Raw genomic sequence first — 22,836 nt, 5'->3', positions numbered from 1 at the left:
GGCTGCCCACAGCGAGCGCTCCAGAGCAGTTTTTGGGGTTCGGTGCCTTGCTCAGGGGCACCTCGGCAGTGCTCAGGAAATGGACTGGCACCTCTCCAGTTACCAGACCAGTTTCCGGACTTGGTCCGTGCCGGGACTTGAACCGGCGACCCTCCGGTTCCCAACCCAAGTCCCTACAGACTGAGCTACTGCCGCCCCATAATAATAAAGTGGGTAAATAGCCCATGAGTGGTGGTCTTGATTTAATATCCAGAGTCTGACCAGTGCAAAATGATTTTCTTTACCAAGACCATTTCTAAGACCAAGACCTTTGAAGGTTGGTCTCGAGTAATACAACTCTACAATAAGATACATTTTATTGGCTCCTTGGAGAGGTTTATCTTTGACTCCAGTGCTGTACACATTAAGCTGCCTCTACAACACTCACATAAACTTTACTGAAATCTATAACAAAACTGACATGGAACCTCTGATTTCTCTGCTGCAGTCCAACCACCTGAGCTGAAAAACACTATCATGTCCTACCTAATGTGGCCATTATATAATCATCCTGCATATGAACATTTCCAGAAAATAAAATATTACATAGCAAAGCTCATTGCTCAAATCGGTCCGTGCTTAGTTGCAATACAAGGAAAAAGTTATTTTGCAAAACTTGAAACACAATTCCAGCAAATGTATTGAAAAGCCTTGTGTTCATAAATGAAGGCTGATTTAGTTATAGCAGACAGTTTCCTGGAATTTTACATATAAATAGGAAATCTTAATAAAAAATAAATAAATAATGAAAAAAGATTGATTTGAGAGTGCATCCACATCCCTTTGGGTGATGTACTATGCAATTGAATGTCATGGTTTTCTGTTCAGATAAGTAATTTGGCATTTGATTTTGTTGTCACAGCATCCTTGCCTTTTTTTTTAAATTCAATTACATTTGGGTGAGGTGGTGGATGTGTGAGGTTTGCAACCCAACGAGAAGACTGACTTTAATGAGAGTAGTTTTAATTAGGCGCAATTTAATACATTAAATTGATGCAGTGGACCACCAGGAAGTTTCCACATCTATTTCATGGAGTTCTTATGTCATCCGGAGTGTGTTTGCATATTAGCATCTGGCTAAACTACAACAGTTTCTAAGGTTAGATACATCACTTAACAGCAATATGCACACACAGAAACTATGTATGCACATACTGAGATACGAACACAACAGCGAAGTACATATTCACAATCTGACTCAGTGTCTATAAGTGTTAGTGTGTGTATGGTCTGAAAACCTGAATGTGTATTAACCCTTGCATGACAATACCTGCACGTCACTGTTTGTGATCACCCTCATAATATTGAGGACAGTGACTAATCTAAAATTATTAATCAAAAGCTTCTTGTCACTTCACAGTCACAGTCATGCAGTGGCTGCTGTGAAAGCTTCTATTGTTTGGAGCACTTGTGTTTGGGAAACAACAAGCTGTCGAATCAGAGAAAACCCTTAAACAGTGTCACCTACAAATACCACTAAAATTCACTGCTTGAATTGCGAACAACACTAAGAACCACACAAACATCCCATATTTGGGGAGCGCTGATAGCATAGCGTCTAGCGGTTAACTCGCATGCCCCATGTATAGAGGCTAAAGTCCCCGTTGCAGCAACTGTGGGTTCTAATCCGACATCTAGCTTGCACGTCATCCCCAACTCTGTCCTCCCAACATTTCCTGTTTCTCTTCAGCGGTCCGACCCAATTCCCATAAGTACCTTAACAAACAACCATTTGAACATCAGTAGACTTCCCTGTAACTCCTATAAGAAAATGGATATACATTTTTTTGTTTTTTTTTAAAACAAAAAAACTATTACTGTTTTCTGTGTTTGGAAAAAGGCTATTTGATGATACAAAAATAATGGGACAATGGGAATAGTGCTGCCCCCTCCACTGCATGTTGCTTTAAAGGTGTAAGAAATAGAACTAATTTTTGTGCCCCTTTGATAAAAAATGTCAGGAGGATTTTTTTTGATTCCAAATAATGCCACTGCTAGTTATCATTTTGTTTTGGGTCAACAAGCCAACCAATGTTTAGTCTCAGCTGTACCGAAACCAGGCTGGTTCCGCAGAGATAAGCGTGCTCCGTGAACGATCCAGTGCCGATGAATGCTGATTGTTTTTCTCTCTCTTCAACAGCAGCTCAAAACAACATTTGTTGACCTTAGACACAATTACTGATTAACACTCTCAAAGCTGGTCACTAAACAGAAGCCTGAGGCTGTGACACATAGTGCTAAAGTAGGAGTTATACAATGTGTATTTCAGTTGTGCTGTCATTTCAAATACCTGCTATTGTATTGCAATAGTCATTGTGTGCAAAGGTTGAATTTTAAATCTGTTGTGATTTTGCTTGAACAGCCACAAACAGCTCAACAGACTGCTCAGACTTTGTGCTAGCATGGAAGAGCTCTCTATGGTGCTGAAGATAAAGGCTTATAACAAGCCTAGTAAACGACAGGAAGTGCAACGTAGGACAAGAAGCCTGCAGAAAGAAGAATGTGTAGCCTAGTTGAGCACCAGCTCTCATTGTTAATAGTTTAAAATTAACAGGAAGTGACTGTTAACAGTGTGATGCCTGTGAAGATGCTGCATGTAATCCCAAGCTTGTCAATGACACCTCTGTCTGCTATAAACCTGCTTTACCTATTGCATGCAGACAATGAATGCAATATAGATTAAGGTGGTTGACACCATCTTAATTTATCTCTATTCCTTGATTTTTTAGGAAGTAACTAGGATGAACGCTCAGAATATTTAACAATTTTTTTTTTTTTTAAAAATCAGCAAAGGCTCAGCCTGATATCCACACTTTGAGTTTAGGCGGCTATAGGCCAAGGATCAATTATCTGTGGCTCCTGTCCTGTATGTTGTTCACCACTCTGTCTCCCCAATTTATAACTCCATACCCTAACAGCTCACAAAATGTAGGCACAAAAGCACACAACAAAACATATGCTTTACTTGTCATAAGTAGAAAGTGTAAAACATGACTGCTTATTTGGAAGAAAATTAAATGAATTTTTGTCAGTAAATTTTATACTGAAGACCAAAATGAAGATTTTTTTTCTGGCAGGCTGAGTGTGCATTTAAATCAAATATTTCTTGTTGTAGCAAAAAAGTGAAACAATAACATCTATCTAGAAGACAGTGTTGATGACAATACAGAGTTGTGAAAGATTGACTCTAAAAGCCATTCTTTGGGCTTTGGCAATAATATCTTTGGACTGTTCCAAAGCTCCCAAAAGCCCCAAGGGCAGGCTGACGAGTTCTCAAGGGATGCAGTTCATTGTCATGATGTTGGATTCCCAGACTGAGCTGTTGGTTTGCACACAGAGGAGATGATACCGCTCTCCCAGTTGGGTTAAAGTTGGGGGTCAATAATACGTTTGAGCTGTCTCTTGGGCTTTCTACTATCATCTGTCTTGGCTATTGCACAGGATCTAAAGAAAATGTGCCTGCTGCAGATGTACCTCCGGGATTTAAGACCAAGTCTGAGCAGACCCCCATGGGCCACAGTGGTTGCCTTCAGGCAGTTATGGTTAGCCTGATGCTGGTGGGAAAGTGAAGAGAAAATTGGCAGAGAAAGTACAGCAGAGTCAGTGATGCATCTCCAATCAGTGATGGTAGATAACTCCCTGACAAGGTGGCAGGCGGCACACAGGGCAGAGGAGTAGCCCATCATATCAGTATCCTGGAGTTCTGGAACATGCTGCTATCCTTCTTTCATTAACTGTAATTCTTTCAACTCCTTCATGCCTGCTTGGGACAGATAATAGAGTTGCAGAATCTCAAATTAACAGCAAACTTGGTCTGTATCTTTTTTTTTTCTTTTCTCTCTGTTCTTAAAATCCAAACTCAAAGGCCACGTGTTCACATGATTTTCACCAGAATCTTCAAATGTTTATCCCTGTCAAATTGCCTGGCAATGGAACACCTACAATGATTTCAACAGTGGATGGATTTGGCAATATTTTCCCCTTCATTGTTATTCCTTGGCACCATATGGAGCTGTGTGGTTTCAAAACAAAACATTTGCTCTAATTGGCAGAGAAAAAAAAAAAGAAAACTTGAAATAGGGCTCTCACCACCCACGACATCAGCTTTGCTTGTTTACAGATGAGATAGTCATACTTTTAACAGAATGTTAGAAAACGGGAATGGAAATAACAGGTCGGTCGATGCACATTAAGTACTAACAGAGAGGTTGCTTAACCATAAGTAAAGAAGGAGACATTGAGCCAAAACATTGAGATCGTATTTTAAAAGTGTTCTCCTTTTGAATAGGTGAAAAGCTGTTTGTCTGACTCATGCTGTTTTACAATCAAGTCAATTATTGTCAGTATAACGTGCTGTGTTTACCTGCTCTACAGCATTACTCCACACCGTATGTGCACCCTTTTAATGCACATTTTGAAAGTGAACATCATGTTCTAATTGTGTTTTATTAATCATATTTGCCCTTTTTACTGATTCATTTTCGCCAGCTGCTGATTTACGTGCACACAAACAAACATTGCTACACACACACACACACACACACACACACACACACACACACACACACACACACACACACACACACACACACACACACACACACACACACACACACACACACACACACACACACACACACACACACACAAAGTCATTAAGAAGGCGTAGGCAGCACATTTCCCGTTGAGGGACTTGACAACATATTTCTCTGATGAGTACAGTCATCTGTCCATATTTGGACAACTGCAGTGCTCTTCCTGTCCAAAACGTTCCACATACATCAGCAGTTAACAAAGGCATATTGGGACAGATGGATAAGGAGAAAGAGACAGAGGGAGAAAGAGAACACATAAGGGAAGCAGAAACACTCCATTTCTCTTTTTAATGTACATCTCGTTGTGTGTATACGTGTTTATATAAAACTGTCTGTTGTATTTGAAGATCCGTTTTCCACTTCACGCCACACTTAAACCACATATCATATCACAGTGCCATAATACACGTTTTATCACGTTTTTGTGTTTGCAATGACACTCATATACAGGACAAGTGATAATGGAGATATTTCAGAGTGACAGGGCTGCCCCTGACAGGTGCTCCGGAGGTAGTGGTGGTGCTCAAGGGCACCTCTTCAGCTACCAGACCAATTTCCAGATTTGGTCCATATCGGGACTTGAACCGGTGACCCTCCGTTTCCCAAGCCAAGTCCCTACGAACTGAGCTCCTGCCACTCCAACGAGAGGTTCTGTAAGGTGGGGGTTTCTATATCTGTGTTAAATGAATGAGGAGGACATTATCAAACAGACTTGTGGATCATCTTAGATTTATTTATCCATGGTCAAATAACATAATAACATAACAGACAATAGCTCAGCCATGCTTCATGACCAGAACCTTGCAGTTACAATCTCACATACTAGTGAACCAGGACTCCACAGTAACTGGCCACGTGGTGACCAGGATCTCACGATCACTGGTAAGGTATTCTTCTTCACAGTGTTCCTTATATTCTGCTAGACAGACAGACCACAAATACTTCACTCTGTATAAGGCATGAAGAACTCATCTCATTGACCCAAATGTCAAACATCTATGTTAAGCTAAATCTCTCAGACAACAACAGACAATTTGCTATTTGTGTACTTCTCTATAAGGCTAGAAGAAGACCGTTAGCTCCAAACCAAATATAACTCTGCTGCTACTGTAATAAGATCTCTTACACACCTATGTAGTACATCTTCACAAACCTAAAAGAATTACTCTCACATGGTTGACACAATTAAAAGATATATCCACAAATTTATCAAGATGAATGAATCCATGAAAATACATACTATTAGGTTCCCTGACCGGGAATTGAACCTGGGCCACGGCAGTGAGAGTGCCTAATCCTAGCCACTAGACCACAAAGAACACAAGGTCTAATCTGCAGCTGTGAAACTGTATCCAATAAGTCAAAGAAAATGGTGGTCTGACTCCAAACTCAGAAATAGTGCAAACATAACCAGGGCAGATTCTCAAAGATAGTATAACGATCAACTTAGTTAACCAAATTGGATCGAAGGCCGAGCGTTTGACCTCTTCAAGCCTTTCACTTTTTGTAGTAGGTGAAGTTGTCCTTCTTAGGTTCTCAGGGGTAAGCAAGTATTTATTAATGTTGCCAGCCTGAAAATTTGTAACATTTACATGACAAATCTTAAAGGGCATTGCTTATCCATTATTGATATCTTGACCAGAATATGTAAAAAAAAAAGCTAATGCTAATCGGTTGTTTAATGTTTATCATTCTCACTTCTGGCTCTTTTTAGGACGTCAGTACATTCCCATATCTTTACATAGATACATCCAAAATCAATCAGCTCAAATTCCTTGAGTTGATACATAAAACCAAGAAAGAAGGTGGGTGAAGATAGTGCCAATGAAGTCTGTTTCTGACCCAATATTTGAACCAAAACAGAGCAGAGTTTCAACTCTATCGCACATCATTTGGGATACAGTGTTCATGGGGGCACTTGGGCCAATCACAGCCCAATCAGTTGCTCTTGAATAGTCCAATGAATATCTAGGAAGTCTCGCTCGGTAGAATGCATACCCTTTGCACAGTGAAAGCAGAGAGCCCAAGCTGATTCCTCAACTACAGGGTTTTTTCCCCCTGATTTAAGCTGTGCAACGTTTACATTAAGTATGAGACAGCACTATGACGACACAATGCTTAATGTATTCTGCTTTTTCTGGTTTTATTTGCTCTTTCGTTTGTTTTCCAGGTGTCTTGAGCATGTTTAGGCACATCTATTTGCAAAAATTCAAAGTCTGCGGAAACGCAGCTTCTCCTACCTCCTTCTGTTAGCAGTAGCAATAGCTCGGTCCGGTCAAACGCTTGGTCCCTAGCGCCCCTCGTTGAAAATGTGTGTTGTGACATCACAAGACAAAGCCCATTAGCTGCTTGTAACAAACACAAGCTCCCCTCGGACTGACTGTAATATTCCCAAAATGGTAAACAATATGGTAGACATATCCAAGAACAAAGCTGAACGACTGACCAATTTCGATCAGATACCAATCAGACTTCTCATTTTTTGTTTTCTCTTCGTGTGGAATTCTAAGCATTAGAAATAAAGGCAGATGAGAGAGCCTGCATAGAGTGGCAGTTCATGAAAACAGACACTTTTTTTTTCACATTAGCGATCGTGAATGTACTTCAGTAGGCACAATAAATAGATCTACAGTATGAACCCCCAAGAAGGGCATGACATGGGACCTTTGTCTGAATAGTTACAGAAAAAAACAAAAACAAAACGGCAACATCCTTCTTCTCTGACTCCAATCAACGTCCATATATGAGTTTTTCAAAGGAAGCGATCTTTACAATAATTTCAAAGTGAAGTCATGACTTAACATCAACAGTTTAAATGTGTCGTGAGCTTTGTATGTGCCACAATCGATTCACCCTTGTATACTGAAAGTTGACATTCCAGCACAGCGTTTACACAGTACGTCAAAGCTGGAGCTTAAAGGATCAGGTAGAGAATTAATGTCAACTTTTTTTTAATCATAACAAGGCATGTGGGAAAAAAGAAGTGCAGCTTTACCTTCTTTAAGGTAAATATAGAAAGCCATACATTGCTATGATAAAGAATAAAATGTCATGATCTATCACTAGTGATAATTCATCCAAGCATTTTTTTGAGAGCTAAGTTTGAGTTCTTCTAAAGCCCCATGCACACTGCTTCAACATGTTGAGAAAGCTGTGCAGGCTCTCTGTGCTGAGTTACAATAGAATCTGCATCAGAAGCTGTTTTTATTTGATATTTTAGCATGCTGTGTGATCGTGTGCTCAGTTTGCCTCTGGACATGCATACAGATACAAACATGAGTGTTATCTACTCAGCTCAGGCCTGCATTTCACACATCAGTAGTGAAGAAAAGCCTCTGGAATTACTTTTCTGCTATTATGTTGCACTGCAGCAGGGAACTAAATAGCACTGTAAATATTAAGAAATGAAACAATGCAGTATTCTAGGTAAATGCAATTTAATTACAGCAAATGACCAAAAAATGAACCCAAACGTAACCAGTTTTATGCTTTTATCAAAACATGCGGATACATTTCCGACGATCCAGCACTCCACACCCTCTCTGTTAGGAATTCAGGATGTGCTGGATCTATTTTTACCACTATGAAGACAGGGAGGTGAAGATATACACAGAGGGGCAGATAGAGGGAGGGAAGGCATCCAGACTCACATCGACAAGCAAGCCAAGACACAGGATGCAGAGATAGAAAGAGATGTTGAAAAGAAACGCGAGAATGAAAACCTGTAATGCTGAACCAAGGTGCTCAATAAGAAATGAGGTGAGAAGAAAGCCAAGTGAGGGAGTCGGAGAGCGGAAATAGACTGAGAGACGGGGGGGGGGGGATAAGATCTACCTAGAAGGAAGCAGAGGAGTGGAAATCTAAGAGGCGAAAAAAGTGTGCACAACTGAAAAGAGCAGCAGACATGTTGGTAGAGACATGTTTGGCTTAAGGGAAGGAGGGATAGCATCTGCAAGCTGTCTAGCTGAGCACATCGCTTTTAGAAGGCAAATGGGGCCAACTGAGGGAACATAAATGTGGAGAGGTTGATGTGATTTAATGAAAAAGCTAAATTAAAAAGCACAACGGGGAATATATTAGATGCATTTTGAATAAATAGCTGCATATCCACAATACAAATCCACCCGAAGCGATGTCCTAAATTATGAGTCTTTATGGCAGAAGCATCCACTAATGTTGCACAAATATTACATGCCTCATGTACTGTGTAAAGTAGATGTGACAATGTTTTCATACCAGCAGAGGGGGATCTAATGGAACAGGGTGGGTAATGATTTTGAACTCCATTTTGAAAGCACTTTTTTTTTTTTTTTTTAAACGTTAGCTTCCTACATATTTAAAATTCACAACAGTACTTCCCTAGAACTGTAGTTTTCAGCTGAGAGTCGTACAGCCAGAAAATACAGGTTGTGCTCAAGATGCAAAAGCAGAGCCACTTAGAGGGCTGCAGCAGCGATAAAGATGGATGAGATGCACTCACGTCACCAAGCACACCTTCTCAGACGGGAGAGCCCGATGAAGAAGACAAAGTGATATGACGCTGACAGAAGCAGAGGGAAATAAAGTTTGAATGATACAAACAGAAATAGAGGGTGACATATAGGCGAAGGAGATGGAGAGGTGGAAAAGAGGTGGGTTTGAAGGGAAGACAAGTGACAAGGGAGGCAAGTTAAACTCTGACAAAGTCCTTGTTTGAAATGCATTTCTGGATATTTGACAGCGAGAGGTTCAACATGTAAATGCTTATCAACCCGACAAACACAAAGGAGGTTCTGCTTTCTAAGTGCAACACAAAAAAAAAAGTGTTGAGTTTGTTAGAAAACAGGTTTTCTGTCTATTTCAAGTTTCTCCGAAAGATTGATGCCATACTTTGGATGATTTAATTAGCTCGTTGAGTAAAGAGTCTATCCATGTGTGCTGTGAAATAAATTACACAGACTTCAGAACATTGTGTTTGCATTTAGTGCTACTTAATCATTTCTCTACATCCCTGTTGGCTTTCCCAGCATTTCTACACAGCCTTCGTTGGCGAAATGTGTCATCTCAATCTGAACCTATTTATTCGAGAAACAGTCTGTCATGCATTACATCAGTGTGTGAGTCAGATACAATTGTCATTTTTTAATTTAGTATTTGTATTTCTTTTAACGTTTAGGTGTCCTTGTAGTTGTTTGTCCTGCTTGCTTACATGTTTTCTAGTTCAGTGTTTCCTTTGTTCCTCGATAATGTTCTAATGTGTATTTCTGTTCTTACATTCCCGAGTTCTGTGTCTTTGTCGTTTCTTCATTTATAGTCATGTTCCAGTCCTCTGTATTTCTTGTCTTGTGTTTAGTCCCTTCTTCTTCTTCTTCTTTGATGTGTACCAGCAGCTGGTATCCACAGAGTTGCATTCTGATTCTTCTCCTGCGCACATTCTACGCATTCAAGAATATTTTTCAAACTTCTTCCTGCTCCTCTAGAAAATACCAACTGGTGATTTCACAAATTCACAATGGGTTTGGGTCATGATGTATTGTTCTCGGATTGTGTTTGTTTACAAAGTTTGGACTTTCAGTGAACTGAATTATCTATATAAAGTGAAATTCATTTGCTGCTGGTTACTTAGTGTTTGCCAGGCTTTCCAGTATCTTCATACTTCCGTAACGTGAGGGTTCGATGTGAAGTCACTCAACCTAAAAAGAACAGCCAGGTGAAGACCGAGAACTTTCTCAGCAGCACTTTACTGTCAGACACATTTCATCCGCTTTCCAACAACAACGCTTCCTTGTTACTCCTCCCACATGTCACTCAGTTAGCCAATCAGAGGCATCATCCTTGTCTCAACTTAAGGCAAATGTTATGAAAAAACACAGAGGGAGATTCACATTTTGCTCACAGTTACTTGTTCCTTTGAGGGCGGCTGTGGCTCCGTTGGTAGAATCGGTTTTGCAGCCTCAGAGAACCAAGACTATCTTGTCATGAAAATATACAAAAATACAGTTTGTAAAATCTATGATGTCAATAGTTCACGATAAATATTTTGTAGACTTAAACCAATATATACATGGATTAATTGAAATACTGTGTATGAATTTAGTTCACTGTTAAAGCTTACACTCAAAGAGCAAACTTTCAGTTTAATCAGCAAAGAATAATCAGTGTTGTTTTTTAATTTTGTGTGTGTGGAGGAAGGATCTTTACCTAAAATATGTAACTATGATTCCTTTCTCTGTGCTCTGTTTAAAAATAGAACATGAGCTTGCAAAAATACATTGGAAAGAAAACAAATCAACCCTTTATCCATGTCCCTAACCTCACTGTTTGTGTCCATTTCACTCACTCACCGGAGGTTCAAAGCCTGGCTGTGGGCTTTCTGTACAAAATAAACAAGTAAGGCTACCCTCACATCCTGTTTCACACACTCCATTTCCTACCGCTGCCTACGGTGAGAAAACAACAGGACATAGAGAGAGAGAGAGTAACCAGGAATTCGAGAGGAAGTCAGAAGTAATATGAGCGTGTGCAGCGGCATGAGGTCGTGATACAAACTGAAACTTACTTCCTATGCAGAGATAACGAAATCCTATGTGGGGGTGGGGTGGGGTGGTGGGGGTCTTTGTGAATGAATGTTGGACTTCATCAGCAGGAAGAAAAAGCCCTCAGGACACCAGAAACAAGAGGGAAGGGAGCGGCTGTGTCTGTTCGATGTGAAACATCTGCTTTTTTTTTTTTTTTTTCTCTCGAGTATTCAGCAAAACAAGCACATGCCCCACTTCTTCCAGAATGACTTTGTCCTCAAAAGAATCTCTGATTGGACTCTGTTCTCTGTGATTTCTTTCCACGTGTGAAAAATAAATCAGCCAGAACTAAAGTGGACTTTTTGTCCATTTTATTGTTCTGAGCCTCATCAGATGAGAGCGTTCGTCTGCTACACTTCTGGTTAAGGGAACTCAAATAGGATTAAAAAGAGGATAGTTTCGGAGTGTTCAGCATGACTAACAAGAACAGAGGGGGAAAAGCGGAAAAGAGAGAGTGAGGGAGTTTCAAGCATGACTAACCAAAATGCCCAGAGGTGTGTGTCTTGTGTATTTGCATTTCCGTTCATGTATGAATTATCCTCATCCCTTTTGCTTTCTTCTCTGTTATTGCTCCTCTCCGCCTCACACCTTTTATCCCACAGAGCCAGCAGCGAGGCAGGGGGAAGAAGTTAGCTTGGTGACCCGGGCCTGCACGGCTGGACCTTGGACAGGTCTCTGCAGCCAAACTTCCCCCAGGGAGCCATCTAGTCTTTTAACTCTCTGGGAGAGAAATCCTGCACACACACACAGACATACACACAGACATACACACACAACCCTACACACATTAACACAACCTGGCAGGATTATCGGGCACACATTTACACGCTGCCAGAGCAGAAGGTAGAGAGGAGGGTAATGAGGGAAAGCGGGATATGAGAGAAGGGGAAAAAAAGCCGGTTTGATGAGGGAAAGATTAAATGAAAGTAATGGGAGTGGTGAAGATGAGGGAGGCAAAATCATAAGTGAGGAAGAAATCATTCATTTGGAGAAGAAAAAGAAGAGCACAAATTTGGTTTGAAGAAAGGTAAATGTAGAAGAGTAAACAAAGAAGCGAAATGTGATTAATGTTAATTACAAATTAGAGTAAAAAAAAAAAAAGGAACCGGTGAAAGAGAAAACAAAAAACAGAGAGAAAGGGAAAAAAAAAGTATCTAAAATCGTGGATAAATGGTTCGAGCCTTCAAGAGGGTGATTGAAAGGTCAGAGCCATCCGTTCACATTTCAACCATCTACTTCCACTTCACGTACTCTCACTAACCCCCTCTCCCCCATCCATCAATCCATCCTGAACTCCCTCATTCACCCCTCTCTCTCTCTCTCTCTCTCTCTCTCTCCATCTCCTCCCTTTTTACCCTTCCTCCCTTCAATTCCCTCCATCCATCCACCCAGGCCGCCATTCATCAAAGTGAGAAGGGGACAGAGGGAGACTTGACTTTGACTTTGATCCGTTTTGCTGAGCAGTTAAGGGCTTCAGCGTGCACACACACACACACACACACACACACACACACACACACACACACACACACACACACACACACACACACACACACACACACACACACTTACTGACGCACACAAAAGGGTGATCCAGCTCAAGAGAGAGCAATAGTTCAAGTTGCTCTTAGGAGCGAAAGGGTTGCAGGTTCAAGCCCTCCGTTGGCGAACAGGCCTCCGAGTGAACTCCAAAGTATTGAAATGTGTGGCACTTTGTTCATTAAAAAAGACAAAACAAACAGAGGCGCGACTGTTTTTGATCTCTCAGCGTTCCCTGTGTCTGTCTCTGCATCTCTCACTACAACACTCCCTGAAGCCATAAAAAAAAAAAAAAAAAAAAAATAGTTTGATAAAAAGAAATAAAAAGCTCTGTCTGTCTACGACTCCAAACCCTGGTGCCGTCTGCACATTCACTGCAGAGGATGACTGACAGGCACCAAGAAAAAGGTGAACTAAATGAACTTCAACCCACACAAACACAAACAAGCAAGCAGTATACACACTGCACTGTATGTGGGCTTGACTGTTTGCACTCTCCCTTTTTATTCATCCATGCCGCTCATTCACTTCTTTTTTTTTTCTTTTTTTTAAACTTGACTTGCCTCAGAATCACATTAAAACTCAATATACTTTACTGGACTTTTACAGGAGCATCTACAGACGTTTACTCATTTTTCTTTCTTTCAATTAGTTTGTTGACAATCCAGCACGATGAGGGCATTTATTTAGAGTTCAGCGTTGACTGTCAAGATCTTTGCTTAGTTTGAGACGATGATCATTACGACTGCAACTAACACATCTGCTTTTGAATTTTTCAGAAAATAACACGCTATAAGACTGTAAAAACAGAGACTTATCGGCTTAGGTTAAAGACCAGGTTGATCCATTAAGGCAAAGAAATAATGAGAACATATAAAAAAATTAAGAAGCTGTAATCAATAAAGAGTTGGAAATTCTGTCCCTCAAAAAAAAACAATAAAAAAGTTGTTGCTAAAAAGCCAGTTTTTTTTTCTGTTTTCAAACTGTTTTATCATAGATGCTATTAAATTGCATTACGGCAAACAAGCAATTCGAATCTGAGGATACCTTCTTTTTTTAAAGGTTGATTTTTAAGCTTTTTATTCATAGACAGGTCTGTGGATGGAGTCTGAAATGGGGAAGAGACAGAGAGGGAGCAGTGCAAAAAATAGGTTACAGGTCGGATTTGAACCTGAGACGTCAGATTAGAGGAACACAGTCTCTGTTCATGGGGCGGACGCACAAACCACCAGACTTTCACTCCTACTAAATACTAGTCCCCCCCTCTTTGTGTGCCGTTTGAAACAGAAGTCCTAGGCTAATGTCCATGTAAGAGATTAGCCACAATCTGTGTGTATACAATAAAACACAGCATGCAGGTAAAACAAACGTTCACATTACATCTTTATTATGAGCATGGGAATCATTTGGATGAAAAATAGCACTGAATAATAGCCAAAGCTTGTGGAAAACTTTTAGTCGAAGAATCCTTAAGATGCATGAAAACACACTTCCACACTCTCGTACAGATATCCGTTTCTCAAACCCATGAGCCATGTTTCCTAATGACCTTCCACCTCTAGCTATATGATCATATCACAGCAAAACTCCCTTTATTTATATATACAGCAGAACGTGAGAGCTGTTAAGGTCATAACTTATCTTACATTTGCCTCACACACACACACACACACACACACCTACACACACACACACACACACACACACACACACACACACACACACACACACACACACACACACACACACACACACACACACACACACACACACACACACACACACACACACACTGCCTGTATTTCATTTTCTGTTTTTTGATTAAGTTAATCCACTTGGATTTTGGAGAACAGAGTGTCAAGGTTGAAAAGATACAAAGCTCATAGATTAAGCTATAATTAACATGGTTCACATATCATGATAGACGGACTGATAGATTTTTGGACTGCTGCTTCCTGAGCCCACCTTCTGTCTTTCCTGCTTTTTCCTCCCCCTCCCTACATTCTCCCTCTTTCTTTTTTCCAGCTGAGTTCAGCAGCCAGCCACATCCCAAAGGGATTTATCGGGGTTAGAAGTGTAGATCTAACAGCCTGCTGAAGAGAGGAAAAGGGAAAGCAGGCTTGGGAAAAGAGAAAATGAGAGAGAGGGAGAGGGAGAGGGGGGTATAGGGGAGAGGAGATCAGCAGCAGAGTCTCAGGGGGTAAAGAGGTTAGAGGTGGATTCCTGACAGAGAAACTTTGTATGAAGATGACAAGCTACCATATCCCCGCCTGGGAACATTACAAGAGGAGGTACAGTAAGAGATGCTAAGGAAAGAAGAGTGTGATAAAAAAAAAGGAGGTTATGTAAGGGGCATCGTTTTATTGGTCTAAATGAAGACTGCTGGTAAAGACCTCAAACATTGCTTACTCTTAAGGAACTGTCTGAATTTGATCACCTTCTTTTTTCCATGGCAGCGCCAACTACGTAAAAAAAACATGATAGCCTGGCATCAGGACACATCCGAGCTAATCCAATTTACATCGCAAACTCACACAGATCAAACGACTCCGGTGTCCCCTACAGTATAACAAATGTAGCCAAAAAGCTCACTTGACCAGAATTTAATTACACAAAAGCTAGATGGCCAGGTAACCAAAGCCTTGACTTCTCCTTTGATTTAGCCAACTTATCTAAACAGGTGTGACTCAAATTCTGCAGGACAAGAGTCTGGTTTCTGCTGCCCCAACATATAGGCACATCATAACAAAATGTCTATTTTTTCGAGAGCACCGGTAGCTCGTCCTGTTTAGCCTACATGTTCACCCTTTATGAGTCCCTAAAGCAAGCAGCAGCCTGGGTTCATTTCAGCCCCAGGCACTTTGCTACACATCGTCCCATGCCTTTCTTGTCTCGCTCTCTCCTGCCACTATGTAAAATGTAGCAAAAATGCCAAAACTCTGTTTGGAGAAGTTTGGTCCCCTGAGGTACAAACTTTTAGCAGAAGCCTGCGGTGCAGAGTTATCAAAGAAGAAAAGTCGACATTCGGCGAATGATGCTATACTCCTTTTTTCCTGCTGAAGGTTTCATGATAGCATTTAGACATATGGGATAAACTCAGATTTGCATAAAGGCTGAAAATAGGGAGCAGCAAGATAACCTGGCTCTTTCTATAGGTTACAACATAATCTGCATAGCAGGGCTGCACAAACGTATCAGTTGAACAGTATCAGCCGATAGAGGCGCATTTGACAGACATTGGCCTATCTGCAAATAATGCAGTGTGCACCAATGTCATTTGCCAATGACGATCTGTTGAATCAGTCGTATACCTAACTGCTGATTCAGAGGAGATGTTTCCTTTTTGGCAGATGAAGTCACCTGTTGCACAAACTCCGATTTGTTTTCACATGAAAGAAAATGTCAGGAGTGTAGGAATATCAAGCTGTCTCATGCAGTGAGTAAGACATGTTCCAGTGGCCTTTAAAGAGGAGAGACTACTAACAACAATTGAAATACTCCCAAACTCACAGCTCATTAAATAAAGTGCCACAAAGAATACGACAGAGGAGTAATGAAAAGAAAAACATTGGATCACAGAAGTTTCCTCAAGTATAAAAGGGATAATATAGTGTGTTGCATTTTTGGGCTTGATGTGAAAAATGTTCTCATCTTTTTTGTAATAATCAACCTCAGAGCTTTAACACGGGAGCTCACGAAGTGGCAACCTCTGGTGTTGAAAAAGGAAGCCGATGCATAATTGCAAAAAAAACAACAACAAAAAAAAAACCTGTTGCCTGGGAAGTACAAAAAAAAAAAAACAGTTTGTACAGACGAAATGTACGGCCTAGTACAAAAAACATTAGTTATTGACCTCATGGCAGCAGGGTGGATGTGATGTAATGGTATGTCAAAAGGCTTCGGCCAGGGGTGGCATGGGCCGACCCTTGAAATCCTTTTGACCCAGGTGCAACCCCAAAATCATTATAGTTTTTTTTAAAGTAAGCATATGTTAGTCTAAAATGTTTGACATGCATTAAAAAAAATACTTGGGACACACATTTTGCGTTGAGTAGTTGAAGAATGATGCAGAGAAGATATTGTATATCGTCATTATTGTGTGCCACTAAAAAGTCCATGTGATTGGTGCAGACACAAGGTAAATAACTGCTCTTTATTCATGTGTGCACACAAACGTCAAGCCAACATTGCACAAGTCCGCTCACTAGTTGGGCCACCCCATTCCAAAAAGTGTGGACACGCCCTTATCTGTAGTTAGGGTCACTTAAAGTTAGGCAGATAAAAGATTTCCAGATTTCCGAAGCCCCTTGCAGTAACAGATGGGTGATGGCACTTAAGCTTTGTCCATTAAAGTCTATGGAGCTAACATGTTAATACAGCACACTTCAGGGTGATAGGGTGAAGTTGTTCCCTTTGAACAAAGCCGGGGATGCTCTTCCTGCCCTGCTCAGTGTTAACGCCAAGACCAGATAACGATCTACAAGCAGTAGCTCATAATAAGCGTACTGTAACGCCTATTTTTTTTATTTTATTTTTTACTGTTACTGTTAAGCAACTGGCAATAGAATATAATACATGAATAGTAACTGAAGTCAAATTCAAAAAATATTTTCATATTTGAATTTTCATAATAATTTTCAAATATGATAAAATTTGATCATATTTTAAATTATCTGAATTATCATATTTTGAACATGCCACTCATTAAAGTATATCCATGCTAAAATACAAAAAGGAGGAACTTACCTTCAGAGATGTAAATGTGGATGACACTCTGCCTCAGGAATCACATGTTACCATGGCTATAACATCACGGATGAGGGTCGAAGTCCAAAATCTTCTGTTTTCACTCTCTGTACAAAAAAAAAGAAAGAAATGAAAATGGATGAGTGTTTTGGACTCAAGAGGCAACAGTTCAATGAAGTAACAAATCTTTTGACAGTGTGAATCACTTCCCTGCCTCCACACCATTTACAGCATATTTGTAGTGACTACAACAGTACTTGGCCTACAGCACAGCAAAGATGTAAAGGGTTCTCCACCATTGACTGGTTTCCAAAAGAGCTTAATTATCAATAAACTGCTCTGTTGGCCTTTAACTGTGAACTAAAGTGCTTCAACTGTGCACAACTGAACCAAGTGGAAATGTGTCAAGTTAAAAGCACGTCCTATAAGCTGATCCCCCCTCACACAGGAAATCTTCCCATACATTCTGTTTCTACTGGATATCAATGACTTGAACAACCCTGGTCATTGATCCAAACTTATCCCTCTTCCTTCCTTCCGTCATCCCCCCGTGTTTCTATTTATCGTCTCACACTTCTCTTCTTTTTATCCCATTTTCCCATTTGGATTTTTCTCCTCTTCTCTACCCTATCCATGCTTCACTTCTTCTCTCTCGCTTTTTAGCTTTCCCCCTTCAAAGGGTGGAGGACGCAGCTGAAACAAAGACGGCTTCTGTACCAGCTGAGCCAGCAGGATGGAGGGAAAGGGTGAAGGGAAGGGAGAGTTATAGGAAGGGAGGGAGCGAGGGAGGGAGGGAGGGTAGGATTAAGACGTGGCAAGGAGGAGAGAGAATGAGGGCAAAGAGTAAGGTGGATAGGGAAGCGTTAGAAGGACTTGACTGACAAGAGAATTAAGATGGGGGGACAGGGGACATAAATGACCCTGTCCCCTATCTTAATAAAAAAATGTATGGCTAATAAAAGATCTCATGGGGTAAGTGTGAAGGTGTCAGACGGAGACAAAGATGCAGGGGAGAGGTGGAGATTGTTCAGAATGGTTGTATCAGATATCAGTTGATTCAAACAAACACACACACTCACACACTAAGAGTCGCACAGCCAGTGATAAAACCACCCTGGAAAAGCAATACAAGATAACCAGAGATAACACAACATGTATATTCAAACAATATTTCGATTATTACCAATTCATTATGAGCTCAAGTATGCATACAGATACAAGCACCTTTTGAGCACCTTTTGAAGGCAGGGCAGGTAATTTCTTCCAGATGCTCTTTTTTAAGATTTTGGAATACATGTGCTCTGAAAAAGAAACAAACAAATAAAAAAAATAAAAATTAAAAAAACCATCTGTCGCAGTTGTAAACATGTAAAAACTTTGACCAATGTCTGCACTCGGTACAAGTTTTATGAACCAATCACGCCTCCACTCTCTCCCTGCTCGTTCTCTCCCCCATGCATGCACAAGCCCACACTCGAAGCATGGGCTGAAATCTGCTTCGGGACCAATGGCGCTAGTGCCTTGAAGTGAGAGGCGTGTCTTTTGAGGGAGCGCAGAGATGAGTGGGTGAGTGAAGACAGAGCACGGAAGAAAATGCTACTTTCAAAATCATGCTAGTTTTCGAAATAAAAAAAAGACCTACCCTGCCTTTAACTGCTTAACTTTTCATTCAACATATTGAACCCTAACATTTGTGATGGAAGAAGGAAGAAGTCGCTGAATTTATCATAGTGTATACGTTTAAGAGTATGATGAATAAGGGATGTGATTCATTAATTCTGAACTCTCCGTAGGACCTTGAAAAAAGTTCCTTTGTCCAAAAATGTGCCTGTGGCAGCAAAATGTGACTTAATGATGATTACTATGCAGGACCACGCCCTGTGCTGAACGAGGCATTTAACTCCACTGGGAGTGAGACACTCGTGGGTTGAAAAGGCAAATCAAATACTAAATCTTGCAATCAGCATCTCAACGTTGCTAATTAAGCCTCTCTTTTGTTTTTTTTGTATCATGCACTGCAACCAAATATCACTAAATACTGAGTGATCTAATTAATGAACTAATAACAGTCTGTTTCCCCTCTTCGAACACATGTTTATTTATGAGCTCCTTCAAGATGTTCCACTCTTAAAAAAAACACTTTGAAAGAAACAAATGTGTGACAGCAAAGACACTATTCTCCCAATGTGCTTGCAAGTCATAAACGAGTCCAGATATGTTACGTAACATAACTTTTGTAACATCTATTTAACAGACACGGATGTAAGACTTCTAACATGTATATCACTTGTACTTGCCTATCGTAAACTATTTATGCGTCTACCCTCCTAAAAAAAGAACCTTTGTATCCTTATAAAATATGTATTCAAAGGCTTGTGCCAGTCATCTTCAAACTTTTATTTCAGTGACAATTGCACAGAGCGCAGCTGCAGCATTAAATGTTGATGAAATCCATTACAGCACAACACATGAAAGTTGCACCAGACAACAGCGTTACATAAACTGCGGGTCAGTGGTTAGTTTCTTGTAGATTCTCACTGGGAGAAGACGACTCGTGCAGTCTAATGAGCCTGCATCCCTCGGGTGAGGCTACGTTCACTCCTTTTTTTTGTCTTTTTTTTTCACATTTTCTGGATTTAACTTAAAAAGTGCCTGTTTTCTTTAATGAGCCAGGAGACTTGTGGTGATGAGCCAAAGTGACTTTTACGAAACATGGTTTACTGAGGATGATGGACGCTTTGACAAATCCCCAATGTGGAACAAAGAATTACCGTTTTGTTTACAGGAAAAAAATGGTCTACTAAAAAAAAAAAAAAAATGCTTTCAATTATTCAAGATCTTACATTCTGTAAGTTCAAAGTAGGAAACGCTCAGCCACAGCCAAGTCTGCCAAATTAGAGCTTGTTTGCTGTTTGTTTTAAGAGCTCATGAATCGCTCAGTGTAAAGAGGATTCACAGTCATCATATACTTTATGTTTCCTTCCTGTTATGCTCATACTTCCAATTCAGTAGTGCTGCTAAATGTTGTTAAATATAACAAGTTAGGATCTCTTGCAAATTCAGCTAAAACTTTCAAAAATAAATTGGTCCAATTGGGGGGGGGTATGACCAAGCCCCTCCCGTCTCCACATTTCCCCTGCCCCTCCTGTCCTGTTTCATCTGTAAGTGTCTTTGTGTCGGTTTTCTGTATGTCTTCATGGTTACCCGTTATGTTAGTTTGCCTTGAACTTTACTTGCAACACAAAGTAATCAGAAATATTGTCGTGCGTTGCGTTGTAACAAGTTAAACCCCTGACCTAGCTGAACAATAATATTTAAATAAGAAAGCAGCCAGCATTGATTCCACGATCTGCGCCTCTTCTTTGACAAATGTTAATTTCATAATGATCCTTACTCATTGATGTCAAGCAGCAGAAGACGTTAAACGACAATGAGCAAATACGAGAATTACCCCCCCCCCTTGTCCCTATCATTCTCCTTCATCTCCCTCTATCCCATTTTTCAAGTAGTACTCACTTTCAGCAGAAGCTTGCTTTTGCCCAAGTTTTCTGTCTCTTTTTCTTTCAATGGTCTTTTTAATGAAAGATAATTACAGAAAATAGATTTTATTGTATAGAGAATTTTTATTTTCCACATCCTTAACAAAAGCACTCACACAGGTCACAAAACATCTAAACATGAGACAAGCCTAATCTAGTCAACAAACAACCACAGCTGCACCTGGAAGTCACATTCTGAGTACCAAAGGGTCAACAATAAACATATCTGTACAGATAAGGGCAGCACTTCCTGTGAACTCTAAAGGAAGCCGAGTTGCATTAAGAACTATGTTGATAAGAAGCATTAACACAACTGCCCCGCTCCAGCCATCAAAATACTAGCCAAACAATCACATCAAGAAAAATAAAGAATATTAACAAAAACCTAAAAGACAGTAATAGTCTCATCAGATATGACAGCAGAAATCTCTTATTCATCAATTCTCTCCAGAATTGATGAAATTTGCTTTCCGTTCCCTGGATAGTGTAACGAATTTTCAGTTTCAAGCAGGCCATTGTATCTCTGATCCAGCGCAAGACGGAGCAAGTTTTCTGTCTCTTAAGGGACATTTTTGTCTTCCGACTCTAACTTTGCTAAATGTTGCTAAAAGTGCTGTGATCATGATGGATTGACGCTGGGTCTTTGAATTAATGAGTAAGGTCTTTTACCTACTACTTGTAAAGTGTCTTGAGATCACAATTGTTATAAATTCGGTGGTGAACAAATAAAGATTGATTGATTTAAAGCCCATTTTTTAACAGAGATAAATATGCAAGAGCAGTCTTATTTGTCAGCGTTCATAACAGTGAGACATGCTGCTTAAAAGAAAAGGAAAAAACAAACAAATCAAAGGGTTTGATCACTTGTCTGGGCACAACAACACTTCTGTTCATTACCATATAACATATTCGACTTTTGAAAATCTCAAATAAGCCACTGTTTTCTGATCACAATCAGTTGGTCTGTGCTAAGCTTCTGCTGTTTCTGTTGAATATCTTCAAGTGTTGTATTCCTTGTGGATCTTTTTTTTTTTTTTTGTCATAGTTATTGCAATTGTCAAGCCAAATGTGATTTATCATGCTCATAAATGTACAGTCCCAGTCACTGTCATGAGTTAATAACACCGACAGCGTCCATTGCTAAACCTTGCAGTGTATATAGTATTGACATTTGAATACATGTGCCAGTCCATGGAAAGTACAGCAGACATACTAACAGTCAGTGCAGATACTCCCCTCCCTCTGTGGCGAGAAAATCCCATCCTAATGAAAACAAATCTCAGGAGCTTGTTTGGTGTATAAAGCTGCATGAATGTTACACTGCCAAGCATGGCAAACACTTTGTTCATATGAGTGGTTTGTCCGCAACGGTTGACCGAGTCCATGGATAGAACACAGTGCCAGCCAGGCAAGCAAGTCACTCCTCTGAATTATTGAAAGAGGTTAGGAAGCAGGAGGAAAACAGCATCTGTATATGTCTTTGTGTGTGTGTGTCTGTGTCTGTGTGTCTGTGTGTGTTTGCAATTGTCTGTTTATGTGTACAGCAGTGCACCACAGACTCTAAGCTTAAGCTCCCTGTTCTATGCAGGACTGTATAGAGGGCATTATTGGTTCTGCTTTCTATACAATCCTGAGCTTATGAATAGAAAACAGGAGAGGAGTCAAGTCGTTTTCTCTTTTTGGTACTTATTCTTGTAGTCTCGAAGAAGAAGAAGAAGAAGAAGAAGAAGAAGAAGAAGAAGAAGAAGAAGAAGAAGAAGAAGAAGAAGAAGAAGAAGAAGAAGAAGAAGAAGAAGAAGAAGAAGAAGAAGAAGAAGAAGA

The 22,836-nt window shown here is 40.2% G+C and overlaps 1 protein-coding gene across 2 annotated transcripts in view; it reads right to left on the bottom strand.

Moving 5' to 3' along the window:
* lrfn5a (leucine rich repeat and fibronectin type III domain containing 5a) overlaps nt 1-22,836 on the bottom strand; it is a gene marked incomplete at its 3' end in the record, with an annotated part of 119,466 nt that overhangs the window by 46,579 nt on the left and 50,051 nt on the right. For both annotated transcript variants that reach the window (XM_079369668.1, XM_079369669.1), the window contains exon 2: nt 17,477-17,583. The remainder of the gene's footprint in view (nt 1-17,476; nt 17,584-22,836) is intronic.

Source organism: Symphodus melops, assembly GCF_947650265.1.
Source record: "Symphodus melops genome assembly, chromosome: 19".
In the NCBI taxonomy this organism is placed as follows: Eukaryota; Metazoa; Chordata; class Actinopteri; order Labriformes; family Labridae; genus Symphodus; species Symphodus melops.
This window is presented reverse-complemented; position numbering and strand designations above follow the sequence as displayed.